This window comes from Bubalus bubalis, chromosome 21 (genome assembly GCF_019923935.1).
Source record: "Bubalus bubalis isolate 160015118507 breed Murrah chromosome 21, NDDB_SH_1, whole genome shotgun sequence".
Lineage (NCBI taxonomy): Eukaryota > Metazoa > Chordata > Mammalia > Artiodactyla > Bovidae > Bubalus > Bubalus bubalis.
In genome coordinates, this window is record NC_059177.1 from 30,858,853 (window position 1) to 30,884,146 (window position 25,294).

At 38.8% G+C, this 25,294-nt stretch overlaps 1 long non-coding RNA gene across 2 annotated transcripts in view; it reads right to left on the minus strand.

Moving 5' to 3' along the window:
* Nucleotides 1-25,294, minus strand: part of LOC112581125 — a 470,843-nt gene that overhangs the window by 199,875 nt on the left and 245,674 nt on the right. The gene's annotated exons all lie outside the window — the stretch shown is intronic.

The following is a 25,294-nucleotide window of genomic DNA, read 5'->3' on the forward strand; positions in this document are numbered from 1 at the left end:
ATTGTTTTCTAAGATCTGGTGCCAGTCCACGGTCAATCCACAACAAAATAAATACAGAAATTGAGGCTCATAATGCAGAAGCAGTTCTAGCAATCAGACAATGACTGGAATGTCATCATATAAAAATGAGCTTGTGTGTCCTACCATTTCAATTTCGATTTCATGTTTACTGTACTTTATGAACACATAAGCCTAAAATACTAAAAAAATAGTTTCCTCCTTCACAGACAATTTGAGAAACGCTGACATGAACCATTGTTTTAAGCATCGCAAGGCTATTATATGAATTCACCTCATCTTTGTGTTTTGAGATGGGGCATAATTTAACCTCAGCTTAATGAGGAACACAGTCAGTGGTAACTGACCACTCTGGTTCTCACTGACTCACACTCATCTCACTCTCCCCTTCATTTATTCTACTTTGCCCCCAGAGAGGGCTTCTCTCTGTCCCTCAAAAACACCAAATTCCATCTTGTCTTTCACTCTTTCCACTTACACTTCTCTTGGTCTGTAATGCTTTTGCTCTCATTCATCCAAAGGACTGATCTTTGCTATGGACATCTCAGCTTCTATGTCACCTCTTTAGCTGAGGCCTATCTATCTCAAAACTGAAAAATAATTCCCCTTCAAGTCACTCTGTACTATTCTCTTAATGCCACTATCTTGACTACTATATTTTTAAATTGTTGTCTATTTTTCCATACTAGATTGTTAATCCAATAAGAGTAGGAAACTTGACTATTTTTTCTCACTGCTGTGAGCTCAAAGCAAGATAGAGAGTATCAACACAGTGGTTCTTTGAAGGACTAATAGACTAAATACTTACATCCTCCTAGTAGAGTGTACGGAGAAGGCAATGGCACCCCACTCCAGTACTCTTGCCTGGAAAATCCCATGGATGGAGGAGCCTACAAGGCTACCCACTATATGGGGTTGCTAAGAGTCAGGCACGACTGAGTTGACTTCACTTTCACTTTTCACTTTCATGCATCGGAGAAGGAAATGGCAACCCACTCCAGTGTTCTTGCCTGGAGAATCCCAGGGACAGGGGAGACTGGTGGGCTGTCATCTATGGGGTTGCACAGAGTCGGACACGACTGAAGCGACTTAGCAGTAGAGTGTAACCCCCTCAAAGATAGGTTTCATTTTATTCATTTATGTATTTCTAGCATCTTAGCACAGTGCCTAGCACAGACAAACTACAAGAAAAATGCCATTTGAAGACAGAAGTGAATAAACTTCCTCCTGGGAACATCTATTTGGGTACCCCATGTGGCCTAGGACTCAAATATTTGCACCTAAACCCATCACTCATATAAGATAGACAACTAATACGGACCTATTGTATAGCACAGGAAACACTACTCAGTACTCTAAATGATCTATATGGGAAAATAATCGGTTGCTTTAGTTACATCTGACTCTTTGCAACCCTATGTAGCCTGCCAGGCTCCTCTGTTCATGGGATTCTCCAGGCAAGAATACTGGAGTGGGTTCCCATGCCCTCCGCCAGGGGATCTTTCCGACCCTGGGATGAAACCCACATCTCCTGTGTCTCCTACGCTGCAGGCAGACTCTTTACCCACTGAGCCACCTGGAAAGCCTTACATAAGAAGCTTATCTTACATAAGAAATAGAATCTCAAGTCATTTATATAGTACATGTTGTTAAAATATAAATAATAAAATGATAACCCTCATTGTAGGGAGATGATGATCCTATAAAAAGCACCCAAGAACTGAAAGCCTCAAATGGAACCACAGATTCATGTTTATCATCTAATACTCATGTTAGGATAGACGCATACAGAGCAGACAGTAAGTAAAATCCTGACTTTTTGTTTTGTGTTTAATACTTTGCTTCATCTTGTTGACCTTCCTCTATTTATGAAACAAAATCTTTTAAATTTAAATGGATAAAGTGTTTACAAGATACTACACTATATTAGTATACTAACATGATTCCATTGTAAGAAAATAAATTGGGTTAAAAAAAAAAAGAAGAATCCATGGTAGCAATTGCAGGAGAGAAAGGTCTTCATGTATCTACCAGAATTCCCCTTCATGGGAGGGCAATTAAGACAACCAGGAAGGAAATAAAAGTTTTTCATTGTTGGGTGCAAGGTCTACAATTGCTTCTTAGTCAGAAGAACATGTTTAATTAATTTTTTTAATTAAGAATTTTTAGCAGTAGGAAAAATTTGCACACATACAGGAAATGGATAATTATTTTAACATTTGGTGGCCTTTTATTAAATATTCTGAAAAATATAAACTCTGGAGATGCCAAATTTTGCAACATGATCTTCTTCAGTCTGTTACTATACAGAAGTAAGCAGCTGAGTGGAAAGAAAAGCAAAGTTTCTCTGCTCAGAAGAAAGATGGCTTTTATTTATCTGTCCTCCCATGCTTTTCCACTCACTGCTATTTTAGAAAGATTACACTTGTAAACGTTTTACTTATAGTATAATATTAGATCAGATTTATTAATAGATATCCTTTTTAAAAAAGGATTAAAAATGAGTAAGCTAAATAACAATAAAAATACAGTTCATTTAGGTTTACTACATGTTTATTCAAATTAACATTGTACTGATTAAAATTTCATCAGCCATGTTTCTACATACAAACTCAGTGATTATTTTGATTTTTTTCTAAGAGTGGATAAAAATACACACTAAAATACACAGGGAACCTAATATAAAGCTTTACCATTGGAAAGAAAAGCATTCACATCTAGTCAAGCCCAGGAACATGAAAGGCTAGAGGCTGTAGGCATCAAATATAAATATACTGGTTGCTGACTCTGGAAGTTCTGGTTGGTCTAATGGTATCCTTTACTAAATGTGTGTGCTTAGGCCAGAATTTTAATGTCTCCGAGCCTTGTCTGCAGAATGATGAGGCAATGTTACAGGAACCACTGTGAGGGTTTAAACAAGTGACATGTCTGAAGCACTTGGTAGCATTCAGCGTCAGAAACTCAATATAGATTAACTATTGTTAGTGGTACAACTTCAGAAGGTCCTTTCCTTGTCAGGTATCTGTCTCCCCACCATTAAAAGAAGACGGCCAACAAAATCCGTGATTCTCAAATAACAGGCTTGCAAAACACTGGTATTAAAATCAAGACAATGTAACTTGGTGACAGGCCACAATGCTGGATATAAATTTGAATCTCAATCTGAAAATGAAGTTCCCATTGTAAAATTCATCCAAATCTTTTCATTAAGTCAAAGAGAACATCTTTGTTTAGTGTTAGGATGACTTGACAACTCCCTGTAATTTGAGAGGAAAAACAAGCCTCAATCCTTTGACAGGTGGTGATGAGAATTTGGTATGTTTTTATTCTTTTTTTATAGTATTTATTTCTTCTTACCGTTTATGACAATTGATGCCAGTTTCATATTTACAATAATACTTTAAAAAGCGTTTTTGAACGGGAATTGCTGAAAAAGGTAACCTTGTGAATGCAGTCTTTTGACCCCCACACAGCCATGTTAGAATGGGCCTTGGGTCTGGAATAATTCCTTACTGAGAAGACAGAGTCCCCACAGCCTGTGCCAGCCCTGTTATCTGTTTCACACTCAGTGTGTGTTCCTTGGTTCTGCTTAAGTGTGTACATCATTTGGTACCTGGCCAGCTTCACCACTCTATCTCCTTCAGGGAGAGGATGGGGTCCTTCAGGGAGAGGATGGGGTCCTTCACGCAATGGCATGAGAGGGGTTTGTGAAGGCTGACTGCCCTGTGACAGCTGCTAGCAGGCTCTCATCGGCCTTGACAGATGAATGCCGAGGACTGAAACTGATCTTCCTCTGTCTCTTGTCTATGTGAGTCAAGCACTGTTCCATCCCTTGCTCAACTATGTGGCGTTTTCCTTGCTGACTCTGATACCCAGATGCAGTGGGCAAAAGTGCTCAGATTTCTACTGTTGGTGATGGGTGGTAGGTTTTGCTTCCTTCCAGCCCCTAAATAATGACTGATTCAAAGAAAAACAAAGATAGTACAAGCAGTGTGCAAATATAACAAAAATCTTGACCTTGGCTTGCTTGAAGTTCTGAAAATACTGGATTTGGCTCAGCAGTAAAGAATCTACTTGCAATACAGGGAACATGGGTTCAATCCCTGGGTTGAGAAGATCCCCTACAGAAGGTATTCTTGCCTGGGAAATCCCAGGTACAGAGAAGCCTGGAGGGCTATAGTCCATGGGGTCCAAGAGTTGGACACAGCTTAGCAACTAAACCACCACTAACATATTATATTTCTATAGGAAAGTGAAAGTGAAAGTGAAGTCGCTCAGCTGTATCTGACTTTTTGCAACCCCATGGACTGTAGCCTACCAGGCTCCTCCATCCATGGGATTCTCCAGGCATGAATACTGGAGTGGGTTGCCATTTCCTTCTCCAGGGGATCTTTGCAACCCAGGGATCAAACTCAGGTCTCCTGCATTGCAGGCAGATGCTTTACCCTCTGAGCCACAGGGAAGCCCATATTTCTATAGGGAGGAACAAATTCTCTCTGGTGACTGTCTCAGCAAGACTAGCTTTAGGATCAAGTGTGTTCTGATGGCTTTACACTTTATCAGTCTGGAGTTTGGCTGGGGGTGGGGTATAGGTATTTCTTTGTCAGGATCAGACAGATGGAGAGCATCTTGAGGATCTTAAAGGGAAAAGGCAACTCTACTTACAAGTGCTTTAAAAAAATACATAAATAAAGCACCATGCACCCACACATATATAAATACAATCGGACTCCACTCTACCCTTCCAAGAAACATCAAGGTAAAGTAGTAAGACACCTCACCCCTCTATTTATTGGCTTTCATTGTGGTTAAAAAAAAAAAAAACACTTAGAATTTACCATCTTAACCATTGTTAAGTATACAACTCAATGGCATTAAGTAAAAGTGTTGTAAAATTACCACCACTCTTTACCTCCAGATTATTTATCATCCCAAAGAGAAACTCTATACTCATTAAATAATCATTTCCCATCACTCCTTACTCCAGCACCTGATGGCCTCTAATTCTATTTTCTGTCCCTATGAATTTGCCTATTTTAGGTACATCATAAAAGTAGAATCATACATTAATACATTCTTTTCTGTCTGGCTTATTCTACTTAGAGTGCTTCCAAGGTTCATCTATGTTACAGTACGTATTAGAACATCACTTCTTTTTATGGTCAAATATTATTCCATTGTATCTAAACATATTCTGCATTTTACTGATCCGTTCTTGTGCTGATGGACACTTGGGTTGTTTCCACCTTTTGCTGACTGTCAATAATGCTGCTCATGAACACCATCCCTTCCATTTAATATTCAGACAAAATGTGCTTTCCTTTTTCTTTTAAAGACTGCCCTTGAGTACTGTTTTTAGCTTCCTCTTGCAGCTTTAGCAGATCACCACACATGTGGCTGCTTAACACAGCAAAGATTTATTATCTCACAGTTCTGGTTACCAAAATCAATCTCACTAGGCTTAAAGACAAGTGTTAGTAGGGTTGGGTCTTCCTGCAGGCTCTAGAAGAGAATCTATATACTTGGATTTTCAGCTTCTAGAGGCTGCCTGCATTCCTTGGCCACTTGCTCCTTCCCTGTGCTGACTGGCTGCCTCTCTCTTACAAGGCCTCTTATAATTATATGGGGCTGATAGGATAACCCAAAATAATCTCACAATCACATTGACCCAAATTTAATCACATCTGCAACATCCCTTTCACAACATACCCACAGGTTCCAGGGATTAGAACCTGGGTATCTTTGTGGAGTCATTTTTCAGCCTACCACAATGGTTTCTACCACTAGCAAGACAGCAGGAGGGATCTAGAGGGGGCAGTGATATTTTCCCATTACTTAACTGGGATGAGCTTAGGGTACCAAATGTCCTAGCAATGGCCCCCTGTCTGAGTCAAGATTTCAGAATATGAAGCAGAGAACAGTCACACCTGTGCAGTCACAGCTGGGACACCAACTCAAGGGTAATTTGTTTAGGCCACAGAACAGATGGGAAACAAAGAGAATAGATCATATGTTTCTTCACAGCTTACTGGGTGCCTGACATGTGCTATCTCATTAAACCACAAAACACGACCCTAAGGATACATAGCAAGTACAGGCTGAAGCTGGAGACGCAGCTTTCTGAGCTTTCTGCAGCTCCATTATGACTGGGTTTATGTGACTTTCACTGGTATCAGGAAGAGGTTGCAGATTCCACTCAGTAGAACTCCTGAGTGTGGCTCAGCAAAGGCACAGTTAAGGATCAGCCGTGTCTGCACCTAGTTGAGGCTTTCAATTAACCATTATGTCCACAACCCTCTACCCACAACTGCAAAATGCAATGCTCTGAAAACTAAAAAAACACTTTCTTGCTTCTATTGGAAGCAAAAATTTCACCAGACCTAAGCTAACATAAGGTGATTCATAGATTTCATTTATTTCACTTGGTATGAATATTTAGCTGAAGAAGTTCTAACATGTTTGATTATGGGATGCTGCTCTGAACCCTAGATCCTGAGGTGTTTGTTACAAAAGGTGTGGTATAAGCATCTTTGTACCTTTCTGAAATCCAAACAATTCTCAATTTGAATTCTCAAATATATTTGCCCCAAAGGCTTTTGGATAAAGGATTACGGACTTGAATTACCCATTAGCATTTCACAGTCAATTGTGAGAAATACAACATGAGGGTACAGTTAAACTCTTTCATCTACAACTACTAGAGTGTATGTGTGTATGTGTGCTCAGTTGCTCAGTCGTATCTGACTCTTTGCGACCCCATGGACTGTAGCTCACCAGGCTTCTCTGTCTATGGGATTTTCCAGGCAAGCATATTGGAGTGGGTTGCCATTTCCTCCTCCGGGAGATCTTCCTGATTCAGGGATGAACCCATGTCTTACACTGGCAGCTACTAGAGAACCAACCCAAATTACCTGAAGAAGAACAACAACAAATGAAGGACTTTGACTGACTTTCATAATTTAAAGGTACACTTCAGGTATGGTGGGTCCTAGGGGCCCAAATGATATTTTTTGGTATTCTCTGATTAAGCCTGTAGACTTTGTACTTGAGGATATTCTTGTACCACATGGCAGGAATGGTAACAAGCCTAAGTTCACATCCTCATAGCTTATTTGAAGGGAAAACATTCTTCCCCTTCAATTTTAATTATCAAATTTCAGGGAGTATCTGATGGACATGATTACATGCTTATGCCTAAACCAATCACTCCACAGTTACAGGGTCCTCTGGCCAGCATGGGTTACATGTGCCAACTGGTCACTGTGGCACAGAGAAGAAGCATGTGATTTACCCTATCACCTACCCCTAGGGAATGGGGAAAATTCATAACCTAATTTTGAAAACTGAGGTGGTTTTATAAGAAGAGGGAGAAGAGATTCTGGGTATATAAAATAAATATCACTACTTTATTTCACTATATACTGTTACTAAGGGTTTCAGTTCAGTTCAGTTCAGTCGCTCAGTCGTGTCCGACTCTGCGACTCCATGAATCGCAGCACGCCATGCCTCCCTGTCCATCACCAACTCCCGGAGTTCACCCAGACTCACGTCCGTTGAGTCAGTGATGCCATCCAGCCATCTCATCCTCTATCATCCCCTTCTCCTCCTGCCCCCAATCCCTCCCAGCATCAGAGTCTTTTCCAACGAGTCAACTCTTCACATGAGGTGGCCAAAGTACTGGAGTTTCAGCTTTAGCATCATTCCTTCCAAAGAAATTCCAGGGCTGATCTCCTTCAGAATGGACTGGTTGGATCTCCTTGCAGTCCAAGGGACTCTCAAGAGTCTTCTCTAACACCACTGTTCAAAAGCATCAATTCTTTGGCGCTCAGCCTTCTTCACAGTCCAACTCTCACATCCATACCTGACCACAGGAAAAACCATAGCCTTGACTACACGAACCTTTGCTGGCAAAGTAACATCTCTGCTTTTGAATATGCTATCTAGGTTGGTCATAACTTTCCTTCCAAGGAGTAAGCGTCTTTTAATTTCATGGCTGCAGTCACCATCTGCAGTGATTTTGCAGCCTAGAAAAATAAAGTCTGACACTGTTTCCACTGTTTCCCCATCTATTTCCCATGAAGTGATGGGACTGGATGCCATGATCTTCATTTTCTGAATGTTGAGCTTTAAGCCAACTTTTTCACTCTCCACTTTCACTTTCATCAAGAGGCTTTTTAGTTCCTCTTCACTTTCTGCCATAAGGGTGGTGTCATCTGCATATCAGAAGTTATTGATATTTCTCCCGGCAATCTTGATTCCAGCTTGTGCTTCTTCCAGTCCAGCATTTCTCATGATGTACTAAGGGTTTCAGTTCAGTTCAGTTCAGTCACTCAGTCGTGTCCGACTCTTTGCAAGCCCATGAATCGCAGCACACCACGCCTCCCTGTCCATCACCAGCTCCCGGAGTTCACCCAGACTCACGTCCATTGAGTCAGTGATGCCATCCCGCCATCTCATCCTCTATCATCCCCTTTTCCTCCTGCCCCCAATCCCTCCCAGCATCAGAGTCTTTTCCAATGAGTCAACTCTTCGCATGAGGTGGCCAAAGTACTGGAGTTTCAGCTTTAGCATCATTCCTTCCAAAGAAATCCCAGGGCTGATCTCCTTCAGAATGGACTGGTTGGATCTCCTTGCAGTCCAAGGGACTCTCAAGAGTCTTCTCCAACACCACAGTTCAAAGGCATCAATTCTTCAGCGCTCAGCCTTCTTCACAGTCCAATTCTCACTAAGGGTTTACTTGATACCAAATATGCAATTACTAAATTATTCGATTTAAAAAAAAAAATGTTCAAGAAGTAGATAGTTTGTATTTTGCTCTCAACTCACAGTGAACAACATTATTAGAAAACTTTCCTACTCTTTGAAGCTAGGCCTCTGGCAACCATACTGTAGTCAGTACTCTTAAATATCTGATCCAAGATGAACCAGTTATGTTCTTCCTGTTAGAATTAGGAATGGAAGTGAAAAGCTTCTTGACTGGAGAATGTATTCTCAGGAGCCATGGGAGAGTCGTTAGTCCTTCATACCTACAAAGAAGCTGAGAAAGCTAACATGCAGAGAGAGAAGATTCAAGCAGTAGAGAAGAAAAAAGACAAGACAAGGAGAAGAGAGAATGCTGGCCAGATTCTTATTGAATACTCATTTCCTCATTCTCATCCCCTCTAGAATATCAGTCTTTCCTGCCCAGGAAGACATCCTGCATTTGTAAAATACTTCCATTTATTGCTTACGATGGCATAGCTTGAGTGGGTTCCTGTTTCTCATAATAAAAGAATCTTAATTAAGCTGTTTTATTTCAGCTTCCTAGATATGAAATATTCTTGAAATAAAAATGATAGAAGTACTATACAGACTCTTAAAAAAGGCAAATCCTAATAATAAGTATCTGTATATTTGCATAACATGAGGACATTTACTTTAACTACTATCAAATTCAATATAAAGTAAATGGGAGTTCACCATTATACAAGACATTTAAGAAGATTCCTTTTTATTTTGATCAATAATTTTAGGGAAAATAATCTATCTAGAGGATGATTTGATGTTAACTAACTAGATTGATGATAAATAGCTAAAGGGTGACTTGACCAGTGTTAAGGTGATCCCATTAATCCTCGTAGGATAACACAACTTAAGAAAAGGAGCACGCAGGAAGTAATAACACATTTTGCTGCTCAGTACACAGCACGCAGTATCTCTGGGCCAGACTGTGTATCATCTTCCTGGGCAAACCTTGAGGTTGGTAGAAAATGTCAATACAATAATGAAAGAGAAAAGCTATCCTTAAGGTAATAAAGCCCCAGAGGGCAAATTTATTACCAATCCACCTATACAGCTGCAGAACAAGGAGAAAAAAATCAAGTTTAAAATGAAACCAGGAGCTTACAGAGAGTTTTTCATTCATGTGATATGATTTTGTGATAAATTACTTTAATGCTTTCCAAACCCTGATAAATGGATTGATATGATAACAGATTTTGTTTTGTGGCTTATTTACTCCCTAAAATTGCATTATGAAGTGGGAAGGGTGTGTACTCTTTTATACCACTGGAAAACCATTTAGGGCACTGGACTGGGGAAAGTAATAAGAATAATGACTTGAAGGAGGATTTCTAAGCCTCTTTACACACCTGAAGACCTTACCAGAATACAAAAATCACAAAGACAAGGGATTAGAAAACAAACACCCAAATAGAGAGCAGTTAACACTTGCATGTATGAGATTATGCTAAAATTCCTGTGTCACTGAGCATGCACAATCATGGAAAATGTAGTAGAGAACCGTGGATTTCCGCATGCGGTCTTCAGACCAGCAGTAGGCACATCACCAGAGAACCTGATAGGAATGCAAATTCTCAGGCCCTCCCCAGGCTTCCTGAATCCATAATTCTGAATTATGTTTTAACAAGCCCTCTGGGTGATTCTGATGTGCATCAAAGTTTCAGACTCATTTGAACAGAGGGAAGAAGGTCTTTGTAGCTGGGCAGATGTGAGTTCAAACCAGTTTTTCTTCTTACTGGTTGCGTTATTTTAGACATTTATATAATCTATGAAAAAGACTGAGTTTCCTTACCTATGATATGTGGAAAAAAAAATGCCTACCTTACACCAATTCCTACGTTATATTAAATCTCATTTCCTTTATTGAGAGAGCTGTTATACCTGACATATTCAAGTAATGGTGCCATGCAATTATCCTGTTTTATAGAAGTTGTATATGGTAAACACAGGCCATAAGCTAGGTTACTTGAGTCCACAAACCACAGTTCTCAGCTACAACACTGATTGCTTCTCCTAGTGCTGAAATAGTGTTTCCTCTTGCAATTTCACAAGCATCATCTTAATGGATGTATTTATTCTCTCCAATTACATAAGAAATTCATGCCTAATGTAGGAGAAGATAGAAAAACACAAAATACAGACTCCCAGAAAAAGTTATCATAATTTTCTGACTCAGAGATAACCACTACAAATTTCAGTATATGAACTACAAACCAATCTTTTGCTATAAAATATCTTAAATGTTGCTTTTTTTCCCCCCACTCAGTATATCAATAATTAAGAGCCCTTCTGTCATCTTGATAAATGCATCTATGAATTAGAAAGCAATTTGTGCTATATGAAACACTTTAGGATATATGCTTTAAACAGAAAACAGTATATTTTCAAAATTTTGAGTGTAATTAAAATGGGCTTTAGAGAAGTCATCCCAACATCCATTGCTCCTTTCCTCTATTCTGTTGCTGCCAACAGCAGGCCCAACACTAGGAATGAGCCCTAATTTGTTTGAACCAATAAAACTGATCACATTTCTCTAGCCACACAATTAGTTTAGAAAAGTGTACCAATCAAAGCTTTTCTATTTCCTTTGAATTAGAAGCATACTAACTCTAAGCTGGCTCATGAATAAACGTATGATCCAAGTTTGCTGGGTTAGAGGGAAGCTGTGGGCTTTTTCTTGAGAGAAAAAGGAATGTAATTGGGTCATTTATAGTGATATGGTGGAGAAGGTAATGGCAGCCTACTCCAATATTCTTGCCTGGAGAGTCCCATGGACAGAAATGCCTGGCGGGCTACAGTCCATGAGGTCACAAAGCATTGGACATGACCGAGTGACTGAGCACACATAATAATATGAATGGACCTAGAGTCTGTCGTATGGAGCAAAGTAAATCAGAAAGAGAAAAACACTGTATGTTAACGCACATATATGGAATCTAGGAAAGTGGTACTGATGAACTTATTTTTAGGGTGGGAATAGAGGTGTGGACGTAAAGAATGGATGTGGGGACACAGGTGGAGCACAGGAGGCTGGGACGAACTGGGAGGCAGGACTGACATATACACTACCATGTGCAAAAGAGACAGCTGGTGGGAAGCTGCTGTTAGCACAGGGAGCTCAGCCTGGTGTTCCGTGATGACCTAGAGGAGTGGAGAGGGGATGGACGGGAGGGGCGTTCTAGAGGGAGGGGCATATGTATATACATATAACAGGCGATTCACTTTGTTGTACAGCAGAAGCTACTGCAGCATTGTAAAACAATTATACTCCAAAAAAAAAAAAAAAAGATTTTCCTCTAGACTTAAAGGAACAAAGGTGTGACAAGGAGGCATTAACAGTTACATTACCAGGAGAAGAACTAGACTTAGTGAAAACTGACTAAAGAGATAGGAAGATGAGGCTCACAGAATCCCTGAATCAGTTCAGTCCTGAAGCCTTCAATACACTAATTAGTTTACTCCCTGGTGGCTCAGATGGTAAAGAAGCTGCCTGAGATGCAGGAGACCTGGGTTCAATTCATGGATTGGGAAGACCCCCTGGAGAAAGAAAGGCAACCCACAGTATGCTAGCCTGGAGAATTCCATGGACAGAGAAGACTGGTGGGCTCCAGTTCATGGGGTCACAAAGAATCAGACACGACAGAGTGACTAACACTACACTTTCACCTTAGTTTAATTCAATTTGATCTCTTTTCTCTATTACTTGTAACCGAAAGTATCTTCATTTATACATTAAGTGTATAAACATGGAATCCAGAATTTGAGAAGATACTAAGAGCTTACCTAATTCAAGTTCCTTCTTTCCAGAGCCAGCCTGATTTTATACTCACACAATACTCTTCTCCCATTAACTGGAGTAATTTCATTCTATTAGCGTTAGCCTCGTAATAGTCTCTGGGACCAGCCTTTTCTACATATCAATGAGATATTAAAAGACTTAAAACCTTTTTCTGTTTCTGGTCATGACAAAGTAACTGTGCTGTAATGAATCCCCTCTCCCTCTGTATACAGCTATAAAATAGGACAAAATATATGTAATAACTATTTTCAAATGTTGGAAAAAAGCTAGATTGCATCTCTGAGAGAAGGTAAGAAAACGAAGCGAGACCCATAATCACCATTTCAACATAAAGACACTTGCAGACTGTGGTACAGGGTGAGGAAACCCAAACAGTCGGGGAAAGCACAAGCCCTTACACATCTGTTTAAGGATCCCCTTGAGCCACTGACCAAACACTAAACATCTACACAATAAAATAGCGGTCACAATGTCTGCCATAAAGTAAATAATTAATAGAGGAATGGATGGGAAGATGTTATTTGTGAGGAGAAAGATAACTGAATTAAAACTAATACAATTTTGTAAAGTTTAAAAATAAAATAAAATAAAAAAAAAAAAACCTAGGAATTACAGAAATAATGGAATTATCAGAGAAGGATTCTAAAAGAGCAATTACAAATATTTCCAAGGGTTTAACAGAAATTATGAACATGGTGAGGGGTAAATAAAAACTCTTATTAGTGTAACAGAAGCTATGAAAAGAACCAGACAGGATTTGCAGAAATGAAATTATAATATCTGACATAATAATTAACTGAGAAGCATAACATCAGATCAGATACTAGAGAAGAAAAGATCAATGAATGTGAAGACATAGTAACAGAAGCTATATAAACTGAAGCACATGGCAGGCCAAAAAAAAAAAAAAAAAAAAAGGCAAAAGAAAATACCATACTAAGGGGACTGTGGAACAATATCCAGTTTGACTAACATGCATGTAATTGGAGTCCCAGAAAGAGGCTGAGGAAGAAAATTTTTAAAAGAAATAAGGGTTAAAACTTTCCAAATTTGATGACTATCAGCTCACATTTTCAAAACATTCAGTAAATCCAAGTAGGGAGAAAAACACCTCAGCACATTATAATCAAATCACTAAAATCCAATAGTAAAGATAAAAATCTTGAGATGTCACGGGGAAAAATAAGTATAGGAGAACAAGGTAAGAATTTCTCCTTCTTACTAGAAACAATGCAAACCAGATGACCAGGAAACAAATTTATTCAAAAATAACTGAAAGTCAACTTTTCTTAATGGTTGAAAAGTATAATGTTCATGTTCACTCTTTTAGGGAAGAACTAGAATATATTTTAAAAGCTATTTAAAGACACTTAAAACATCTAAGACCAGATAGAAACCAGAGGAGAGTTTAATCTCAAGGATTGCAACTGTAAGAAACAAGAATCTGAGTTTGAAAGTCTCCAGTTTAACAATATTGCTTAACTCTCAGCTATGGCTGAGAACCAGGCAGGGGCAAAAGACTGTAGCATTCTGGCTAAAGGTTCCAGAGATCAGATTACAGGTGTAGGAAAGAAGCTGGACATCTAAAGGGAAAATATGAGAAATGTGAGAGTCTAAGAAAATCTGAGACCCCAACATAAGAGCATAAAGAAATCAAATCACTTATAACTAAACTAGGGGGAAGTTTGAGGGTGGGAGATGCTCAAGAAAGAAGGTAGAGATCACAGAGAAATACAGTCTTGAGAGACAGAACTACATGAAATCTGATCTTGGAGTCTGACTCTTTAACTGGGTGTGTACTGTAACCATTTGAAACCACAATGACAGAAAGGTGAGATGAATGGCTTGACATGTGAGAATACAGAGTTTGAAGCTGACTGAGTAGCTGAGAATTAGAGATTAATTTCTCGAAACAGGAGACTACAAAGAGAGAAGTCCTTATTTCTAAGGATTTCAACCCTTTGGTTTTAGTCACATTTTGCAGGTACTGGAACATATTTTTAAAAAGCAGCAAGGAAGTCATAAAATGGATATCAGCAATCGCATATATCCTGAGTCAATGTGTACAATTTTAATTCAGGAAGTTTAATGTCTCCTTTAACAAAAACAAAAAACAGTTTTGAATAATCCTCAAAAGAAAATTACAGTTGCTACTACATACTGCAAACAGTGTTCAGTTTTAAACCAAAATTTACCAACAAGAAAATGAACAGAAAAATGTAGTCCATATTCATGGGGGGATAAAGCAGTTGAAAAAATACTGATTCTGAAAAGGTCCAAGTGTTGGATTTACTAGGTAATACTTCTAATCAGTTATTATAATTATCTTGCAAGAATGGAAATACTTTCAATGATTAAAGGAAAATATATTTGTGAATGAACAGATAGAAAATTTAAACAAAAACATGGAATCAGTAAATAGAAATTCTAAAGTGGAAAAGCACAATAAATGCAATAAATAAAATTTGCTACTTGATTTGAATGGCAGAAGAAGAAACATTATATAAAATTAAGATAGAGCAAGAGAAGCTATTAATTTTTAAGAAAAAAGTTTAGAGAAAAAAATAGAGCCTTAGATATGTGTGTGTGTGTGGGGGTGTGTGTGTGTATACCTACATATATATATATTTATATATATTATATAACTTACATGCAGAGAACATCATGAGAAATGCTAGGCTGGATGAAGCACAAGCTGGAATCAAGATTGCTGGGAGAAATATCAATAACCTCAGATATGCAGATGACACCACCCTTATGGCAGAAAGTGAAGAACTAAAGAGCCTCTTGATGAAAGTGAAAGAGGAGAGTGAAAAAGTTGCCTTAAAACTCGACATTCAGAAAACGAAGATCATGGCATGTGGTCCCACCACTTCATGGCAAATAGATGGGGAAACAGTACAAATAGTGGCTGACTTTATTTTTCTGGGCTCCTAAAATCACTGCAGATGGTGACTGCAGCCATGAAATTAAAAGACGCTTGCTCCTTGGAAGGAAAGTTATGACCAACGTAGACAGCATACTAAAAAGCAGAGACATTACTTTGTCAACAAAGGTCCATCTGGTCAAGGCTATGGTTTTTCCACTGGTCACGTATGGATGTGAGAATTGGACTATAAAGAAGGCTGAGCGCCAAAGAATTGATGCTTTTGAATGGTGGTTTTGGAGAAGACTCTTGAAAGTCCCTTGGACTGTCAAGAGATTAGTCAATCCTAAAGGAAATCAATCCAGAATATTCATTGGAAGGACTGATGCTAAAGCTGAAGCCCCAATACCACCTGATGCAAAGAATTGACTCATTAGAAAAGACCCTGATGCTGGGAAGTTTGAAGGTGGGGGAGAAGGGGACGACAGAGGACCAGATGGTTGGATGGGATCACCAACTCAATGGTAATACGTTTGAATAAACTCTGGGAGATGAAGGGCAGAAAAGCCTGGCATGCTTCAGTCCAATATTATATATAGTACAATGTCTTCTTTGTTGCTTTTTTCAGTCTATCCCCTTATGCTTGAATAGTATGGCTACCACCAAGGGATGAGATAGGGATGAAAATTGCTCTTTCTATAGTTGTCTGCCTCTAAGGATTGTCCACCCCAATCATATATATTATAAATATAATTGTATATATAGGGAACTCAGTAAACTTAATGTTTTATTGCCAGAACCATAACAATAGAGACTGGGACTTCTCTCAAGAAGGGAAGATCCCACATACCATGACTAAGAGTATGCATGTTGCAATTAAAGATTCTGTGTGCTGCAACAAAGACTCCACATGCCATAACTAAGACCCCAGCACAGCCAAATAAAGTAATAAACATTAAAAAATATAGATGTATTGCATAATATTAGGAAATATAAATCTAGCTCAGGTACATGGAACAAATACAGCTAGATCCCTTTGTAATACTACATGAAAGTGTAGACTCCTCATGGATTAAAGATGTAAAGGTAAACATGTAAAGTAAGAGGAGAATAATTTTAGGACCTAAAGTAGGGAAGAATTTCTAAAATAAGTATACCCAAGGTGCAAGCCATAAGCAAAAATAAATAAATAAATAAAAAAGCCACTCACATAAATTTGATTATAATAAAATCTAAACATTTGTTCAAATGCAAGATGTAATGGGCAAAGTTAATGGAGAGGTGGTAAATTGGAAAAAATATTTTCAATGTCCAGAACTTCTACACATTAAGAAATAGAAATACCAATGGAAAAGCAGGTAAAAAACATGAAGAGGCACTACAGAAAATTAAGAACATGTATCAAGACATCCATATTCATTAATATTTAGAAAATGCTTATTAAAACAATAATGACTCATCAGTTTATACACATCATATTGACAAGGATTAGACAGGTAATTTATGCAAATTATTGGAAGAGGTCTTGGAATATAGGAGCCTTCATACACCTGAAACAGTGTAAACAGGAGGAACCTTCCTTGGGTGGCACTTTGGAGAACTTAATGAAGTACATTTATACCCTAAACAGAGACAATTGCACTATTAGGTATATATGCTAGAGAGGGTCTCAACACAGGTTAAGGGAAACCTCATACAAGAGGGGGTTCCTCTTTTTACGGTAGTGAAGAGTTGAAAGTAATGTACTTGTTCATTGCTTGATTAAAACATAAAATTTATGATGGGTTCATGCTTTGGAATACTGTACAACTGTAAGAAGCAATCAGACAGGCACAAACAAATTAGCAAATATTAAGAAAATTCCTAGAGAAGTTATATAACATGGTACTATGTGTATAAACACATATAGAATGAAAAACAACACATGCTTTACAAGTTCAGTTCAGTTCAGTCACTCAGTCGTGTCCGACTCTTTGCGACCCCATGAACTACAGTACGCCAGGCCTCCCTGCCCATCACCAACTCCTGGAGTCCACCCAAACCCGTGTCCACTGAGTCAGTGATGCCATCCAGCCATCTCATCCTCTGTCATCCTCTTCTCCTCCTGCCTTCAATCTTTCCCAGCATCAGGGTCTTTTCAAATGACTCAGCTCTTCGCATCAGGTGGCCAAAGTATTGGAGTTTCAGCTTCAACATCAGTCCTTCCAACGAACACCCAGGACTGATCTCCTTTAGAATGGACTGGTTGGATCTCCTTGCAGTCCAGGGGACTCTCGAGTCTTCTCCAACACCACAGTTCAAAAGCATCAATTCTTCAGCACTCAGCTTTCTTTAGTCCAACTCTCACATCCATACATCACTAGTGGAAAAACCATAGCCTTGACTAGACAGACCTTTATTGACAAAGTAATGTCTCTGTTTTTTAATATGTTGTCTAGGTTGATCATAGCTCTTTTTTGTACAGTTTTCCTGTGTATTCTTGTCACCTCTTCTTAATATCTTCTGCTTCTGTTAGGTCCATACCATTTCTGACCTTTATTGAGCCCATCTTTGCATGGAATGTTCCCTTGATATCTCTAATTTTCTTGAAGAGATCTCTAGTCTTTCCCATTCTATTGTTTTCCTCTATTTCTTTGCATTGACCACTGAGAAAGGCTTTATCTCTCTTTGCTATTCTTTGGAACTCTGCATTCAAATGGGTGTATCTTTCCTTTCTCCTTTGCTCTTCGCTTCTCTTCTGTTCACAGCTATTTGTAAGGTCTCCTCAGACGATCATTTTGCCTTTTTGCATTGTAGTATAGTATTTGCTTTACAAGAGCACATACTAATTTAAAAAGAGGTTATCAAATGAATTAGAATGATTACTTGTGGTAGGGGGAGAATGGGAGTGAGTTCTGTGAATAAAAGAGAATACAAATATAAATGAAGACTCACACACCAAGAGGGCAGTGTGTGATGAGCCAGGAAACATGATCAACTCTTTACGTTTTATCCAGCCTTCCCTTACTCCCCTCATCTCCTGTGCAGAAATACAAATATTATTTTGTTACTTATAACTGTCTAATGACTTATCATGATTCTTCAAACCAAATCCAGACATTAACCTGGACTACAAGGTCCACTTTTAGCGTCTCAGTGCCTAGAACGGGGGCTGGAACACAGGCAGTACTGTGTAAGAATGTGCTGCAGACAAACAGTGAGGGAACAGGAATGTCCACTGGGCTCTTACCATGTGTATTTGCCTTATTTCAGGAGCTAATTGGCAAGCCCAGGAAAAGCTAAGATCTACTTGCTGCCTTTCTGCCTCCCAACTAAGTAGAACTGCTCAGACCCAGTCAGTGAGGGGCTTTTTCAGGAATACAAAATTGCAACTAAAATTATCTAGGACTACAATAAGTTTGTGGGGAAAAAAAGTCTCAAACTTGAAAATGTTAATTCATGTTTAACAATGTTATGTAATGACAATCCCAATGACTTGTATCTATTCATTTAAAGAAGTTTTCAATAGCATCTCTACTTGGCAAGACTCAATGCCCTTGGTCCATTAAAGTACTTCAAATTATCAAATATGTTGGAAATCTATGATATGTACTTCCTTTTATATATTTTAAAATTCTTACTCTTTTACCAGTTAAGTCTGGCTTTCCACCAGTTGGTCTAAATTAGATTTTACTGTATTTGGCAGTTCGTTAGTATTATATAAATCACTCTCTTATTAACATCCTCTCACCACTAATTAGTTAAGGGACCGTAGCCACTGCACACATGTAACTCCCACTACCTTTATGAGGATTAAACATTCATACCTTAGGGCAAAATTGGCATTTAACAAGAGAAATTGTTTCATGTGAATTAACCTTGAGGATGGGAGATAAATAATCCAGAAGGTACATGAAGATTCCTGAGTGTCCTCATTGGGGATTCCATAATCTTAGAGTGGCCCAAATAGCAGTGACATATTGAGAAATTGAAACTACCTTGACTTGTGTACAGTCTGTGCTATTTATATTCAAATTTTCAAGTGCCAAATACTGAAAGAATGCCTCGTTATTAGAGTACACAGTTTGGTGGAACTTGTAACTATGGGCTTCCCTGCTGGTTCAGACGATAAAGAATCTGCCTGTAGTGCAGGAGATCCAGAAGACCCCCTGGAGAAGGGAATGGCTACCCTCCCCAGTATTCTTGCCTGGAGAATCCCATGAACAAAGGAGCCTGGCAAGCTACAGTCCATGAGGTCACAAAGAGTCAAATACGACTAAGTGACTAACACATACTGTAACTACAAAGGCAAAGCATATTCATATGAGACAAACTATTTAATTTCATGCTTTTTAAATTCTTCCAATCATATGTTGATTATTTGGATACCTGGTTAATATTGAAGAAACTCTGGGGTTACTTTAAGTAGAAAATAAGTTCATTTTGGCTAATTTTGTCAAAGGTTAGAAAGCACTGGAGTTTGCAAAGTTGCACACGCAGAATTGCTAATAATATTGTGTGCCAGGTATCATGTTGAGAATTGTATGAAAGCAGTCTCTAACCGCAAATGTTATTAGAATACACGCAGTGAACAATGGAATGAGACCTGTAAGCTGCTACTAGTTCGAACAGAGAAATTCTGCTCAAGATGGAGGGGATAGGGCAGACAGTTCAGTAAGATTCAAAAAAGGTAATGTTTAAGCCAGATTTTAAATGGGAGAATTGAGAGGTGGAGCTAGGAGAAGAAATTCCAATTGGAGAACAGGAAAAAGAAATTTATGGTAGCACTGAAATATAAAATAAGAGAATACTGGCAGCGAGGGCTGCCAATATTGGTAAGGCTAGCACACAGAGAGGAGGAAATAGGATGGAGGAGCCTGGTGGGCTGCAGTCCATGGGGTCGCTAAGAGTCAGACACGACTGAGCAGCTTCACTTTCACTTTTCACTTTCATGCATTGGAGGAGGAAATGGCAACCCACTCCAGTGTTCTTGCCTGGAGAATCCCAGGGATGGGGGAGCCTGGTGGGCTGCTGTCTATGGGATCACACAGAGTCGGACACGACTGAAGCGACTTAACAGCAGCAGCAGCATACAATGCTGAGTTTGTTCTGTGAGGAAGAGAAAAACATTATAAGGAATCACCTAAAAGGGCTTCCCTGGTGGCTCAATTGCAAAGAATCCACTTGCCAATGCAGGAGGCATGGGTTCAATCCCTGATCTGGGAAGATCCCACACACTGTGGAGCAACCAAGCCCATGTACCACAACTACTGAGCCTGCGTTCTAGAGGCTGGAAGTCGCAACTACTGAAGCCCACACACCCTAGAGCCTGCACTCCAGCAAGAGAACACTGCTGTGAGAAACCCAGGCCCACAACCAGAGAGTGGCCCCTGCTCGCCACAACCTATGCAAAGTCCGCACAGCAATGAAAACCCAGCGCAGCCACAAATACAACTGTTTTCAAAATCACACTGAGAGTCTACTTCAGGAAACCAAGCCTAAGACAGTTTATATCTAAGGTGCTTACTTGCTATCAAAATCAAGATGTCAAGTAGGTAGTTGATTATTTGAGTTTAGAACTTAGAGGAACATTCATGGCTAGTGAGAAAAACTGGGAAGTCATTAGGGTATAGATAGTATTTAAAATCATGGCCTGGAAGGGATAATGGTACATTAAAAGAATGAAAAGAAGCTCATTGAGACCAGAGTGCACATGGAGTATAATGAAACAAGAGAAGAAAGTAAGGGCCAGAATGATGTAGCACCTTGTAAATTATGGCCAGCTTGAGTCTTTTCCTTGAGAGTAAAATCAAAGGCAATTTTCTAAGCACTATTCATGTAGCAACATGTTAACCTGTTACCTGTATTCTTTTTTTCTGGTATTCTCATCTTACAGATCAAGAAACACTGCACAGAAAGGTAAAGTCACTTGTCTAAGATGGCACAGCTAGAAAGCAGCAAAACCAGGCTCTATACACTAGCAGTCTGAAATCAATTTCTGTGCCATGCAATGTTAATAGATTGAGTCCAAGTCTGTTATTTCACACAGGCACAGTGTTTTATAGATAATCCGTTTAATTCTGAATCCAAAAAATTTGCAACTTGCAAATAGTTTAAAAAGACAGAATAGGGACTCATATTTGGATGTCTTGATTCCTGATCTGGTGTTATTTAAACTTGATAAGGGTATAACTTTCATGCAGAAACTACAGCTACTTAAAGTATCAATTTGTTGACTTTTGAAAGATGTGTATGTTCATAAAACACAGCCACACACAACATACAGAATACTTCTATCACCACAAAAGATTCTTTTGATCTCTCTGGGGTCCCTCAGTCTTTCCAACTTCAGTATTCAATACACGATGAGAATATTATGAACATTTGTGTTGCAAGTTTTTGTGTGTGCATATTTTTTTTTTCTCTTGGGTAAATATGTTTTGACTTAGTCAGAAATTAAAAAATTGTTTCTCAAAGTTGTACCATTTTACTTTCCTATCAGTCACGAACAAGAGATCTAGTGATTCTATGTTCTCTTCAACATGTAGTACTGTCAATCTTTTTCATTTTAGCTTACCTGGCAGATCTTTATTGTGATTTTAACTTTTATTTCCTTCATGACATGTTGCTGTTGTTTAGTTACTAAGTTATGTCTGATTGTTTTGCAAACCTGTGGGCTATCCATAGGATTCTGGACACAAGTATATATTCTGGACACAAGTATCTTCTCAGATATGCATTTTGCAAATATACCTTTCCAGTCTGTAATTCCCTTTTTACTTTTCTAAGTGTCTCTTGAAGAGCAGAAGTTTTACATTTTGAGAAAATCCAATTTATTATTATTGTTTTTTATTTCTGGTTTGGACTTCTTTACAAACTAAAGATCTTCTTATAACCCAAAGTAACAGAAGTTTGTCATTTTTTTAAAAGACATTTTATTGTTTGAGGCTTTCCATGCCTATGACCAACTTTATTTTTGTATATTTATATATTTTATATGTTCTTGTGTAGTACATGTTTACTTTGGGTGCCTGCTGTTTAAAGCATATACAATGCATTATTTTATTTAATCCTCATCACAAAACTATATAATGGATACTACTATTAGCTCCATCCTATTGATATAGATATTGAGGCTTTGAGGGGCTAGGGAACTCACCCGCGATTATTACTCTAATTCTTAGGGGACCAGGAATTCAAATCCTGATATTTTCGAGTTTGGATTTTATCCACTAAACTCTACCTACAGTGTAACCATATCTGTGAGAAGATAAGTTCCTTCTAGATGGGTCTTTATACTCGGTTGTGCCTCAAAGTGATTACAAGGACTCATTCTGAGCTATTACGTAGAAGGATTCATACTAAAGAATCTTTGTATTATAGATATTTACTCAGGAGTTGAGATGGGAAACTCACCAATTATAAAGAACAGTTAAAAAATTTTAGCATCGAGACAAACTATGTAGACTCTGCCTAATAAACAAAAGGCATAGCGTTTTCCCCCATTTTTATAAGTGTTCAGAAGATCTGACAAAAGGCATTTTACAATCCATGGAAGACAAGTGTTCCTAGAAGATCAGTAGGTCTTTTTCTATTCAAAGACATGTAGCATCTGAAAGAGAGTTGGATTGGAAAAAAGGCTGAAGAGAGGGATCTCATTTCTGGCTCCACCATTAGTTAAGTAACTTGGATTCATCACTTGTATTAGCTTCCTAAGGCTGCCATAATAAAGTACCTCAGACTGAGGGAGTTCAACAAGAAAAACTAATTTTCGCATTGTTCTGGAGGCTAACAGTCAAAGATCAAGGTGGGTGCAGGGCTGCTTTCTTCCAAGGCCTCTCTCCTTGATGCCAGAGGGCTGTCTTCTCCCTTTATCTTCATACTGCCTTCCTCCATACAGGTCTGCTTCCAAATTTCCACTTCTTATGAGGACATCAGTCATATTGGATTAAGGCCAACCAAACAATTTCATTTTAACTTAATTACCTCTTTAAAGACCCTACCCTCACTCCAAGGCACTGGGGGTTAGGACTTCAACATATGAAGTTGGGGGCTCATGGAGGGAACCATTTAAACCCAAAGCATTATCTAACCTCTGAGCTTCGGTTTATTTATCCATACAATGGGAATATTGAAAGAAATCAAGAATTCATCACCTTGAGTTTTAGTTGGGGTTAAGGAGGATATCCATAAACACTATAGAGATATTAATACCACATTTTGTATGTGAACTTTTTCTGAGGAAAGTCTGTAAGTGTTAATTAGATTCTAAAAGGGTTAGATGACCCCTCAAAAGATGAAGAAGTAATGAATGAGATAATCTCTATAGTTCTCCTTAGTTCTTACACTGTAAGAATCTACTGTGTGAAAAGAGAAGACAGGGCTCTATCCTTTTATAAGGCTTACAGCCAAGACATTCTCCCTAATGCCTTTAATAAACACTTTCCGCCGTAAACACGATTTACTCCATTTTGCACTGACTCTAGGGCAAAGGTAGTCGAGAGGTCACTGGCATAGGCTTTAACGTCTCTGCTTGGTCATCAGTGGAATACGGAAATCTAATTCCTTTACTGTTTTTCTTGGAGGCGAACCCGCTAATCTGCCAACAATTTTTGTTGTTCTTCCCTACTTATTATCCTCGCCCTTTAAAAGGTTACTGTCTAATGAACTGTCACCTGTCCGTGCAGACACACCCGCACGCGCATGTGTAAAAATGGCAAAGCGGCATGGACAAAGGCAAAATGAACAGAATGCTACACTGAACAGAGTAAAAGTTTATCAACATTTGTTGGATAAAAAATAAATGAGGGAGTTAAACTCTAGGGAGAATAGTTAAATTCAGTTAATAATTGAAGAGCTACTTTCAAAGTCCATAAATAACACGGCTGCATTAGTTACACTCTTGGCTAGGAGCAATTATTTTGTGGATCATTTCAAGTAGAAAACATATATCCAGAAAGATCAGAGAATATACACATGAATGTGCATATACTAGATTTGTATGCGTCTTTATATATCACTTCTTCAATATTTAGAAACGTGTATTTGTGTGAGCGACAGGCAGAGAGTGAGAGCTAGAGAGAGAGAATGTAAAACAATTAAAGAAACAGCAATGCAAATTGCACCACTTTCACTGATGGAACTGGTGAAGTGAAACCTACTTGTTTATTTCCTCACACCAGGTCTCTGGCAAGCTGGCTGGATTTTTTTCCCTTACTGTAAACCCATGCTTACTAAATCACATGTTAGAAACGGTGTGCCACACTGACATTTTCACACTTCTTGCTCACGCATTAGCTCACCATGCTTGCCTGGGTGCCTCTGTGAGTGGTGGTGAAAGTGAGGATCATAAAGGGATGCAGAATTGAGAGAGTGTAGAGGCTGGTTCATGATTTTCACTTGCACCATTTCCACGGGGGCTGTATTTCCATAACACACTTGTTTCTTATGCTTTCCAAACATATTTTCCTGTCTGCTTCAGTGTATGTCATGTCCACAGGCTCTGGTTTCCCTAATGCCAGTGAAGAGGCTGGCGGTCTGGATGCTGACGTGGCTCCCAGCAGACTTGCTTCCCATCACACCTGTCTGAGATCTCGTGTAGTTTGGCACAGTTTGTCTTTTTCAACACGTTTAACCTCCCCCTCTATCACAAACATTCTCTCATGCATTTGGGGTTAGAGGACTAATGAGAAAAATGCTTTGGATACTGTGGTCTATTTTATTTGGGGATCATTAATGTTCAGAGAAAACTTAAGCTTTCAAGGGTTCTGCTGAAAGATCACCGCCCTGTCAGGACTACATCACAGACACTCAATTTATCAGCCTTCCACTGGGGTGACCCGGCTTGGATT